This window comes from Crinia signifera, chromosome 1, assembly GCF_055691185.1.
Source record: "Crinia signifera chromosome 1, ASM5569118v1, whole genome shotgun sequence".
NCBI lineage: Eukaryota > Metazoa > Chordata > Amphibia > Anura > Myobatrachidae > Crinia > Crinia signifera.
Window position 1 is genome coordinate 40,817,756 of NC_139217.1, and position 12,369 is coordinate 40,830,124.

A 12,369-nucleotide genomic window follows, 5' to 3' on the forward strand; every position below is an offset into this window, starting at 1 on the left:
GAAACCCATGTTAAACATGGAAATCGCGTCGGTCGCGTCGCGGCCGTCCATAAATGTACCCGCGATGCCCGCGACGCGATGCACCCGATTTCCCATAGGAATCAATGTTAAATGGCCCGACCGACGCGATTTTACTGTTAAATGCCTCAATGGACCCGATTTGGCCATAGGAATCAATGTTAAATGGGCTACAGAGCCCAAATAGGCACAATTAACCCTTAAATGTCCCCCCAAATTTTTAACGCCACCCCACGATCCACGCCAACCCGAAGCGTGGCGAGCGCAGCGAGCCCGCGAGGGGCGGCGGTACGCGTCCTCCGACCTTTTCATGCCCTACTATCCACGTCGGCGTGGAGTTGAGAATAGAATAGTGTGGCGAGCGCAGCGAGCCACCGAGCCCGAAGCGTGGCGAGCGCAGCGAGCCCCGCGAGGGGACGCGGATACCTTCACAGTTATACGCGTCCCCTCGCGGGCTTCACAGGTGTCTGTGGCGACGCGGACACCTGTGAAGCCCGCGAGGGGACGCGTTTACCTGTGAAGGTATCCGCGTCCCCTCGCGGGGCTCGCTGCGCTCGCCACGCTTCGGGCTCGGTGGCTCGCTGCGCTCGCCACACTATTCTATTCTCAACTCCACGCCGACGTGGATAGTAGGGCATGAAAAGGTCGGAGGACGCGTACCGCCGCCCCTCGCGGGCTCGCTGCGCTCGCCACGCTTCGGGTTGGCGTGGATCGTGGGGTGGCGTTAAAAATTTGGGGGGACATTTAAGGGTTAATTGTGCCTATTTGGGCTCTGTAGCCCATTTAACATTGATTCCTATGGCCAAATCGCGGGCATTGAGGCATTTTACATGAAAATCGCGCTCAATCAGCCTTTTTAACATTGTTCCCTATGGGAAAATCGCGGTCATCGCAGGTAGCAGATTTTTATGTACCCGCGATTTACCCGCGATGCCCGCGATGACCGCGATTTTTACCCCCGACGCCCGCGATTCCAATCGCTGGCGCCCTTCTAGGTAAAGAGTACCGGTTTTTCTACAATCAATACAGATTCAATCCCAGTGCGCACTCCCGTGTAGTGTAAATCGAATAGGAAAATAGTCAAATCGAATGCATTTGCATACCATTCGATTCAATCCCGATTCCATCCCAATCGAATTGAATCACAAGCAATATCTCACCCTGTGTACCCGCTATTAGGCAGTGTACGTCCCATGTAATGCCACGCTCCTTGGTGTTGTTTTTTTCAATCTCCCAGAAATGCTTTTTCAAAAGTAGGCCAGAGCGATTCAAGGGGGCCAACACATGGGGAGATGTTGCTGAGAGATCTGTCAGGGCCAGTGTTCTCCAGTGAGTACACTGACCCTGACCAGTGATTAAGTAGATTCAGGGCCGGCGCCACCACTAGGCAAATCTAGGCATTTGCCTAGGGCGCCGGCCACTGGAGGGCGGCATTTTGCCCCCCGTGCCGCGGGGGTACCTGTCCTGCGGCGCTGTGTAGTTAAAGCTGGCGGCAGCGGGGGGGCCCTGCCGTCAATAAGAAGAAATAACCAGCGCTATCCGCCGGGCTATGCGGAAGCGCTTCCGCACGCTGATTGGCTGTGCGGACAGGGTTTTCACAACAGAAGCGCTTCTGCATAGCCCGGCGGATAGCGCTGGTTATTTCTTCTTATTGACGGCAGGGACCCCCCGCTTCCGCCGCCAGCCTTAACTACACAGCGCCGCAGGACAGGTACCCCCCCCACCTCCCCCGGCACCGGGGCGCCCCCACCCCGACTCGCCTGGGGCGCTCCGGTGCCTTGCGCCGGCCCTGAGTAGATTTATCCAGCATGCTATCACTATGGCCCCTACACACGGAGCGATGTAGGGGCATTTTCTAACCGATCTACTGATTAATAGGGTTCAACCAACATTTGTCAGTTTAATACAATTACATAAGGGACAAATTATATGAAGGCTTGTTTGTAAATATCCATTGAAATGTATTCTAATTCAATTCTTCCCAATAGGGTGTTTTCCATATACTGTATGTACTCAGGCCCACCATTATTATATTGATGTAAACTCTGCTAAAAAGCCTGTGAGTGACTAATTACTCTAAGGTATGTTAGACAAAAAATGAAGGTCATCAAATGGCGCTGTCCACAAATCTCAATGTTATCTACAGTTTCAATCTTGGCCTCGCTGTAGGATGGATTTTGCCACACAATCTCTTCAAATGTCAGTCCAGCGCCCTAAGTATCCGAACTGACATTATAACAATGCCCTTTGTTTACATCAAGGGTTTCTTTAACGGATAAGCCCATTTTGGGTGGGATGCGATAAAAACCCTGATTTCCGGATTTTTACTGCATTTTAATATGCAGTAAAGTCCCACCACCAGGGCGTGGCTGGCGTAACCCCATAGAAGCCTATGGGCTTCCTTTCACGTCCCCCGTTGCCCCGCGCAACCCCCTGCCACCACCACTGCCCCTGTCAGGCCAGCATCTTGCTTTGCTGTCCGGACCAGTTACCTCCTCCTTCCTGCACCTCTTCTGGGTGCAGGGAGGAGGAGGCTGAGACCGACAGCCCCTGCAGCTGTCTGAGCAGGGGGCTGCCGAGTAGGAGAAGGGGGTAGTGTCGCCGGGGGGGCCACTCACACATTGCAAAGGACAGCTTAAGCAAGAGCTGTCCTTGGTGATAATAATCGCATATGTTAGTGCATATTTGATTATTATCTATGCGGTAGCCGGCTGTGTGTGGTGGAGAGGGGCCTTTATCTCTTTCACAGGCTCCAAGACACCTTGAAAAAGGGCATTTGAGCCTGAAAGATGTTGGTGATTGTGGGGCTAAATCCATCCTAAAGGACAGGGTGGCCATGATTAAAACTAGATAACGTTGAGATTTGTGCACGGCGCCATTTGATGACATTCATTTTTTGGGCAGTATACAATGCTCCCATTTAGCTTTTTTTTCCGGCGAGGTTTGCTTTTTCAGGCGAGAAGGCCAGTCCTCTCTCCAAAAATGCACCCTATTCAACGTTACCGGTTAGCCAAAGAGAGATTTGCCCTGTTTGCCGTTTGGTCATCGCTGTTGTTCGCCGTCACTTTTTGTGGGGGGGGGGGGGGGGGGTGTGGGGGGGGGTGGTGTATGGCTCTCTCTTTTGTTCCCGGCATCTTTTTTAGGTAAACCCAACTTACTTACTTTATAAGTAAATGTGGGTTTTTTTGGTGTCTACAAGTCTATTTTTTATTATTTGAAGGATCTATATCATTTTTTTCTTTAGAAGCACCACATTATTTTTTTTATTTTTTGTGGTATCCCCCCCCCCCCCCATGATGCATTTTTTTCTCACTGATTATTCTACCCATGAGTCACCTCAGTTATTACCCATGATTCACCTCTTCTTCCTCACTCCTTCATTTGGAATTTGCGGAGATACACAGCTTTTCACACATCAGCTGCTTTGGAATAGATTTTTTAGGCGTTTTTCTGCATTTCTCTGCAATATTTGAACACTGCCTTCAAATTAAGCCATTAACTCCTCGTACACCGCATTGGTCAATGCTCGCCATCAGGGGTGGTGAGCAGCTGACACGTTGAATACGGTGAGCAGGAGGCATGGAGAGGGGTAGAAAAAATGGAGAATGCACAGCGAACAAAAAATGGAGAACACTGTGCCGCGCTCGCCTGAGCATTGACTACACCCCTTTGTCTAGAATAGTGTGAGGTTTAGTAAACCTAGGAGGACATCGATAGGCTGCAGTCTTAAGGGCGCAAAAACAACTGCTGTATATTTTTCACAGTTCGTTCTAATGTATGTAATAATAAATATCTGTCAGAAACATTTACTCTCTAGGATTAAAATGTTATGTGTTATTTCCTCTCCTCATCTGTTCTACACATTTCTTTACTGTTATGTATATGCTCTTTTTTTTTACATATCTTTTTAATGTCGTGATATGATGTGTCCTACAATTATAGGTTTTAAACCCCTGATGAAGTCTCTGTGAGACGAAACGCGTTGGTGGTTTTGTATTTCGAACATCAACACAAACTGTCAAAGTAATTTACTCATGTATCAAGAAACAACTGTATACTTGATGGAAATATTTTTATTGTAATAAATATTTGGTTATGCCAAACCATTTATCATTATTTTATTAATTACGGTTGGGGTGCTAAATGCACTATTGTTGTTGTGTATATATATATATATATATATATATATATATATATATATATATATATATATATTTATTAGATGGCATCACTGTCTTTGTAAAAATTTGTGCTTTTGAGCAATAACATATACATCCAAGCAAGCGAAGCCGCGGACAATCACTACTAATTACATATTATTAATACACAAGGCAGAAACTTTCCAATGGAGAGTCCCAGGTAACATTAGAAATATCACACTAAACAAATTAAAATCGCCATAATTTTTTTTGTTAGCGCAATCTTCTCCTAAATACAGCCTCAAAATATTACAGCAACCTCTGAAACTAATTTCAACGTTATTTTTTTCGTATAATTTCTCCATTGTATTTAAGTCACTTTCATCTTTTTTTTTTTTCCATTACATTTACAGGCCAGAGCTTGGCACTCCTCTCGGAGCAAACTGGCACTCGTAGCCTGCTGTACCTTGCCCAGTTGGCACCTGTTGCATCTGTGGAGCTGGACAGATGAGGCTTAGCGTGATAGACATTTTGTCTTTCAATGCACAAATTGGAGTCGGCTCTGTTCTGACGCTGGCTGACATTTGACTGATTGGAGAATGGAATTTAGATGAAATAACAGAGGTAAAGCAATGCTTTCTTTAGATCTGGAGGGTAAAGCTTGCACGCATTGTGCTAAACACAACTTGACTGATACTTCATGTGTGCGGTCTCTGTACAGCCAAATATCTGTTTGTAAGTCCCCCTGCTTATGGGTTCTTGGACACCAATGTAAATTCCTATTGGTCTATTGGCATATCGTATGTGGCCATTAATACTTCCACCTATGGTCTCTGAGCTTCAATAGAGCCAAATGACATGCTTAATAATACAGGAAAGAGGGGGGGGGGGAATAACTGTATTACTCCCTCATGTCTCACATACATTCCCCAAACCTCTACATGCTGGGACTGCTGCTAAGGTGAATGCAGGGCTACCTGCAGAGTGCACCTAGTTTATTTTTGCACTGTGTGGGATCAGGTGCCAAGTGTACGCATCTAAGGCACAGCAGAGTCATACACATCTCCCCTTGCAACCGAGTTGGTGTAACATATCTTACATTTTTACATATCTGTATGTGTTGAAGCTGCACAAATTGCATGTTGCTACGCCTAAAGTGAAGCTTCATTCTCTGTACCAAGATGGCAGCCAAGGCTGCCACTGAGCGTGTGTGGAGCCATGCTGGAACCATATGAATGTGGGATACAGTAGCGCCAGTGAGAACCACAATTACCTCCAATTAAACTGCACTTCTATAAAAAAAATAATCACATACACAGCATCTGATTGATATGAAAATGCAGCATAAGATGTCTACTAGTGGCGTTACTATAGTGCGGCAGCCCCAGCTGTCGCTTGGTGGAGCCAGCAGTCTCAGGGCACACTGAAAAATACCTGTTGTCCTGTAAGAATACACAGTTTGCTGTCACTCAATAGTAGTGGGTGGCGGTAACTGTGTATTGTAGCTGTGTACCGTAGGTGACAGTCCGCCCCCCCCTCCCCAGTCTCCTCGCCTCCTCTGTGCTCAGGTCGGTCCTTGGTAACGGAAGGCTACAGTATGTCAGCGGATGGGATGTCCTCCCTGGTACACTGCATGGGCACACGTCACTCCTGGGGAGCCGCATCACTACAAATGGTGGCGCACAGTGTCCCAGGTAACCAGTCTGCACCATTGTCATGTTTTATTAAAGGCGGTGGGGGGGGGGGTACACATTTTTGGCAGGGGGGAGCTAAATTTATAGTTACGCCACTGACGTCTACAGAAAATATATGGCAGCAGAAAAGATTGTTGGTATATGGATTCAGGCACAACAAGACTAATTCAGCTGCAAAAGTTGACCATTGGAACAAATAAAGCCTGCTTAAGAGTTGGAACAAGCAAAAACATTCATATATGTATTTATGTGTGTGTGTGTGTGTTTTTTGTTGTAAGAGGTATAAGGGAGCTAGCATTAGGAGGATTTGCCGGTCCTGACATGCCAAACGGAGAACAATGGGGTTGCTCTAGGTAGGCTGCCCATATATTTAAGTGTGAGCCATTATCAAGTGGCTCTATACTAGTTAATTATAGGACTCACACTGGGGTTAACATGGGACCCTCAAAAGAAGCCTTGATGGACCGCTTTAGGTCACACTTGCCAATGCCAGCAGGGAAGCAAGGGACAGCAGGGGGAACAACGGACATGCTGCAGCTGCATTAACGAGGACCTCACTCGTCTATACAAGAGGCCATTAACAATGCATAGGAACGTTCATTGCAAACTATATTAAGTGTACACACTAGACAATATTGTGAACAATATCGCCTAGTGTGTATGGGACTTTACTCATGAAAGTTATTACTGTAACTCTATTGGGGAAATTTACTAAGAGGGGGGAATACAGCCAATGTATCGTCCAGTGTGTACGCATCTTTAGAATCATATAGGGTCGAGGTTACCAAAAGATGGAGAATGGGGCGGATTTTACAGGTCATGTGGTTCATAGTTGCCATTATTTCTATCACCATATGTACGGTCAGCACAGGAGAAAACAAATGCAAAAATTTGCAACAAGCAAAATTTTATTTTTAAAATGACTGTAAATACAAAATGTCCTTATAGTACAAATGTATTTGGATAAAGGGCGGCCTGATTCAGATTGGCTCGCTAGGCAGCAACTATACCTTAATGCCGCCCCACCGAACACCCCCCCGGCACCCGAATCCCTTCGCTGGCATTCAAGGGGAGGTGTTCGCTAATGCGCATCTACGGGCGTGCACAGACCCTCCACCATTGGAAAAGCAGCCAAATTCAGACTCTTACAAACCGGACTGAATCGACCCCGAGATGTGTTGCACCATTCTTTCAGTTCCTCTTTGACCGCCGCTTCTGTTTCTCGAGCCCTACATGAGACTTTAGAGCATTTTACAGAGCATTTTGGCTTTTCATTAAGTAACCGATTCATATTACAGAGCGCTCAAGAGGCCGCTGTCACCGAGGGAACTGACGGGAGGGAGATGATGCAGAATTGGAGCTAATTAAACGCCTATAAATCATCCACTCATTCAACGGCTTGTAAGGCAAATATTTAATTTGCCTCTGTCCTTTGTACCGGTCTCTTAGGGCCGCAGAGACTGTTTAGGGCGAATTTCTGAGTTTCACTTAACCCCCGGTCAATCTGTGGACAGAGGCTAATTACCGAGATGGATGGGCCCAGCCAGGCGCTCAGTATTTCTTAGCACTGCTTCCTTTCCTGCCATAAATATGGCTCTCGTATTGTGGTTCCCTCGCTACTGGGTATGAGATGCGATGGAGCCTATGGCGCCGGCTGAGAAATCAGCGAGTCTCCCGACATCACAGACCAGGGTGTAACACAGTGAAATATGAACCCAAATTGGTAATGCAAAACAATAAAAAAATGGCATCATTGGTACAAAGCTAATTAATTAGTCTGACAGTCGCTATGGAGAATAATATAATAAGAGCTGTTTAAGATCTGGGATCCTCGTGGAAAAAGACAGTTGGTTCCCTTCATCGGAGACACTGTGGGGACAATCGTACACTGAGGTAAATCAGGGTTGCCGACTTTTTCTGTCTCCTCTCCGGGAGAAGCCCGGAGAGGAGACTTGCAGCTGCAGTTCGGGGGGCGGGGCTTGAGCTTTACATCATTAAGCCCCGCCCCCAGGATGGTAAAACCCCCTAATTCACGGATCTTCGTGGAGGGGGCTTGGCTAAAATGACGCGATTTTAGCTCCGCCCCCTCCTGAGACCCGCGGATTGACGGATGTCAATCCAAAAGTATGGGGAAAACGACGCAATCGGGGGGTGGCGTGGGGGTCCCCCGGAATCCGGGAGGGTTGCCCACCTTTCCGGGGGACCGGGAGGAGGACCCGATTTTCGGGATCCTCCCGGTAATTCCGGGAGGGTCGGCAACACTGAGGTAAATATGATATTGTAGAAGTCCTTCAGGATGATAACTTTTGTAATGCTGCGAACTTATAGGCCCTTATTCTAGTTCACTCGCAAAGGCGAATTCCTTCTCAGATGGACAAAACCATGCTGCACTGCAGGGGGGCAGATGTAACGTGCAGAGAGATAGAGTTAGATTTGGGTGAGTTATTTTGTTTCTGCGCAGGGTAAATACTGACTGCTTTATTTTTACACTGCAATATAGATCTCACTTTGAAGTAAACCCCCACCCAAATCTAACTCTCTCTGCACATGTTACATCTGCCCCACCTGCAGTACACATGGTCTTGTCCATCTGAGAAGGAATTTGCCTTTTGCGAGTGAACCAGAATAACCCCCATAATCTTAGTTCTGTGGAGAACTTGTGTCATGTAGGTGTATGAGGAGATCGGAGATCACCACACAAGGTGTTGCAATCAGCAGGGCCGGTGTAAGGCTTCCCGGCACCCTAGACTTACCAAGCCCACACTGCCAACAATACCTACCTTCCTGGGGATATGGTTACTAGGTTGAGACTATGAAGGTAGACATACATTCGGTCAACCACTAGAGGTCGCCTGGACCCAGATGGCGGAATCTGCATTCATTGTAATTAGAAGTCCCACCACTGAAAATGTTATCTGTGTACACACTAGACGATATCGTAGATTAAAACTTCATATCAGATACATCATCTAGTGCAAACCTACGATATCCTCCGTCAGCCCTGCAGTAGGAGGATGGTGCTAGCGACGTCATGCTACAGAATGGACGTGACCAACCCCCCCACCCCCCTTGGGATTGCGCATCGGCTGGTCCTGTCGGCACATCGATGTTGGGATGGGTTCACATCGTCTCCCGGAACATTGCGTCTCCCTGCGGACCGTTGTTACTCTGTACATTATTGGATCACTGCGCAGTTAGTTACAGCACTGATGTTTGTCCTAGTCGCACTTGGTAACTGGGAATCTACTTTAGCTGAATCCCTTATGGCTTATTAAACATGTACAGCAATATTGTGAGTCCAGCAAAACTCAAACCACATTTCTTTAAAAGGACAAGTATGATGTCAATTAGTGCGTCCGGTTTTTACAACACATCCCGAGGTCACCCATCAATGAGATACAAACACAGAGACCGGGCCCCCAAACACCATCTGGAGCCCAGACACCTCTAGTCTTGTAGGTGAAGCTTTGATTTAAACACCTACTTGCAAGATGTTGCTTTTAGCGTTTGTTTTATGGGTGAGGAAGAGGAAGAGGATTGCATGACACTTACACATGGGTCTTTCTGGGGGCCGGTTCCACGATCTGACCTTGATGCTGAAGATCCGCGGGCCATGGGGGAGTCTCTGGGAAAGTATTTACCCTAGGTGCAGAATTAAACTAATACTCATTGTAATACACACAAAATGCTTTATGCACTATGGGCCTGATTCACAGGACAATGTCACCAAGCATGCGGAGTCCCTTCCTGTGATGTATTTCTATGGTAGCCATCTGCTGCGCAGCCTGGCTGTGAAACTACTGAGCCGATTGTGATGCGGCTTTCACCATTGTGTAGGTCATTTTCCCAGGCAGGTTTTAGGCTGAGTACACAATCTGTCATAAGAGGGCTGTGGAAGGGGCATCAGGCATAAGTGCCTCAATAATCAGCGTCAGACATAAGCGCCTCAATAGCGACTGATCAGAACATCGTAGCACATGTGTTTTGTGTACAGCGATAGACTTATTGTTATTTAAGTCAGCCATTAGTACGCCTTTGGCCTGATACATGTAGGTATGCGTATTGCTCAGATGTCCCCAGAGTTGCTAAAAGTTATTGTAGATTACAATCGGGTTAAAGTGAGGGGGAACAGGGTGGAACTGAGTTCCACCTCTACCACAGCCCTGAACAGTAATTCCAACAGAAATTCCAACTTCTTCTTCCGGCACAGCGTATGTGATGTCATGCCATCACCGCCACTGAAGTGAAGAAGAGCCACTAAGAGGAGCAGGCTCTGTGCTTGCTGAAGACAGGGGGAGGGGGCTGGAGGGACACGGGGCATGGAGCTGTTGGAGGGACACGGGGCATGGAGCTGCTGGAGGGACACAGGGCATGGAGATGCTGAGCTGCTGGAGTGACAGAGACAGATGTGTATAAGCAGCACAACTGTGGACATTATGTGTATAGGGGGCACAGCTGTGTGATTTAATATGAATCAGGGGCACTACAGTACATGCGGTGTAATGTGAATATGATTATGCTACTGTGTGGTGTCATTTTAACAGGAGTTAATATTGTGTGACCACACCCCTTCCTTGTGGGATCATTACCCCTTTATGGGAGGTAGGGCACAAATTCCCTGGTACTGATCTAGGCTCTGCCTAATGTGGGTGGTGGGGGGGTGTGGGGGGGTTTCAGTGTTAGGGGAAAGGAGTTCCACCACCTCTCCAGGACCACTTCAAGCCCTTGTTTGATGCTGAGTGTATTGAATCCACCCAACAGGAGCAGATATTATATGAAGCAATGGGCCCGATCCAAACGGCAGCCGATTATTGATACACAACACATGCGTACGGTTTGCAAAACACATGCATGAGGCCATCCTGCAGTGAGGACCTGCAACTTTTTCTCTGCGCACGCTGTTGGCACGATGGCAAGGTGATGGACAGGAAGTAGACGCCTGGGGTGGTAACCGGCAGTTTAGTGGCAGGGCTAAGACGTGTCGAATAAAAACGCTGGGAGTGTCCTGGGAAACGATAGGCGCGCCTGAGCATTATAGGGGAGGGTGTGTGACGTCCGCTCCGGGCCAGATACGCCTGTTTCCATCGCACCGCTGAGTAAGTGCAGGGCTGCTCTGAGCCTGCGATGACTTGTACCCAGTGTAAATATCATACGATGGTGAACCTGATACGATGGGTTTTGGACATATGCGCACGGCTGCATCCATACACATTCATTCGCACATCGATCACATTCATTTGCAACATGGGATTGCACTCAAATGGGGCAGCTTCTTAACTGAACGCTGGCTGCACGAATTTGCCCCCGTGCGATCAGATCTGAATCAGGCCCAATGTCTGGCATACATCAGTATGGGACAACAGGACAACCTCAGAACACCTAATCTATGAAGATGGATCTAAATACGGATTCGGTATGAAATCCCGACGGTCAAAATCCCGACAGCTATTGACAGACGGTCAAAATCCTGACATGGTCAAAATACCGACATTTTAAATCCCGACAAGGTCAAAATACAGACATATAGAATGTAGACAGGTGAAAAAGTCAACATGACTTTCGGTCGACAGGTCGCGAGGTCGACATGAGTTTCGCCGTTTTTTTACCCAAATGTCGACACAGTTGACATGGACACAGTTGGAAGTCAACCGCAGCCCCTCGCATCGCTTGCTTCGCCCGCAATGCTTCGGGCACACTATTTTATTCTCCCACCACGCCCTAGTGGATGGTAGGGCATGAAATACCGTCGGCACACGTCGGGTCAAAAAACTGTGAAAAAAAACATTTCGACCTCGCGACCTGTCAACCGAAAGTCATGTTGACTTTTTCACCTGTCTACATTCTATATGGCTGTATTTTGACCGTGTCGGGATTTTAAATGTCGGTATTATGACCTTGTCGGGATTTTGACCGTCGGTCAATGGTTGTCGGGATTTTGACCGTCGGGATTTTGATCATAGGGATTTTGACTGCATCCCGTACTACTGACATTTACTAAAGGCAAACAGTACATGAACCATGTTCCTGCAGTTCTTACTCATATTATTCCTGTAAATAATCCCTCATATTATCCCACCAGTTCAACAACTTGAACTTTTGAGTTGGACATGAGAGATGGTGACACATCAGGAAGTTCCCGTATGATGCATAGAAAAGCATTTGTCGGTGGAGTTTGGCAGGAACTGGTTTCCAGTTGTGTCAGAGAATAAACGTGCCTGAGATCATTTTCTGTGGACTTTCCTACGACTGACATGAGCCAGAGAGCAAGCCAGGGTGGACAGGCCACCACCTCACCAGCAACTGATACCTAGTCCTGCTGCTTCATGGTCTTCATGGAAACCTCACTCAAGGTGGCATCACAATTACATTTGATGGAGCATGGTGAACCTTTTCAATTGTCATGTGTGGTAATTAATGAAAAATAACAAAGATATGGATTCATTCATTTACTCCTGTGTGTTAATGTATGTGATTAGATTTTATTTACGTAAGTGAATTTTTCATGATTCTGGCAGAAT

The 12,369-nt window shown here is 47.2% G+C and overlaps 1 long non-coding RNA gene across 1 annotated transcript in view; it reads left to right on the top strand.

Moving 5' to 3' along the window:
* The window catches only part of LOC146025716 (uncharacterized), a 63,893-nt gene that overhangs the window by 37,197 nt on the left and 14,327 nt on the right, over positions 1-12,369 (top strand). Inside the window, exon 2 of the long non-coding RNA XR_014454270.1 lies at positions 4,571-4,781. This is a non-coding gene — a long non-coding RNA (uncharacterized LOC146025716). The remainder of the gene's footprint in view (positions 1-4,570; positions 4,782-12,369) is intronic.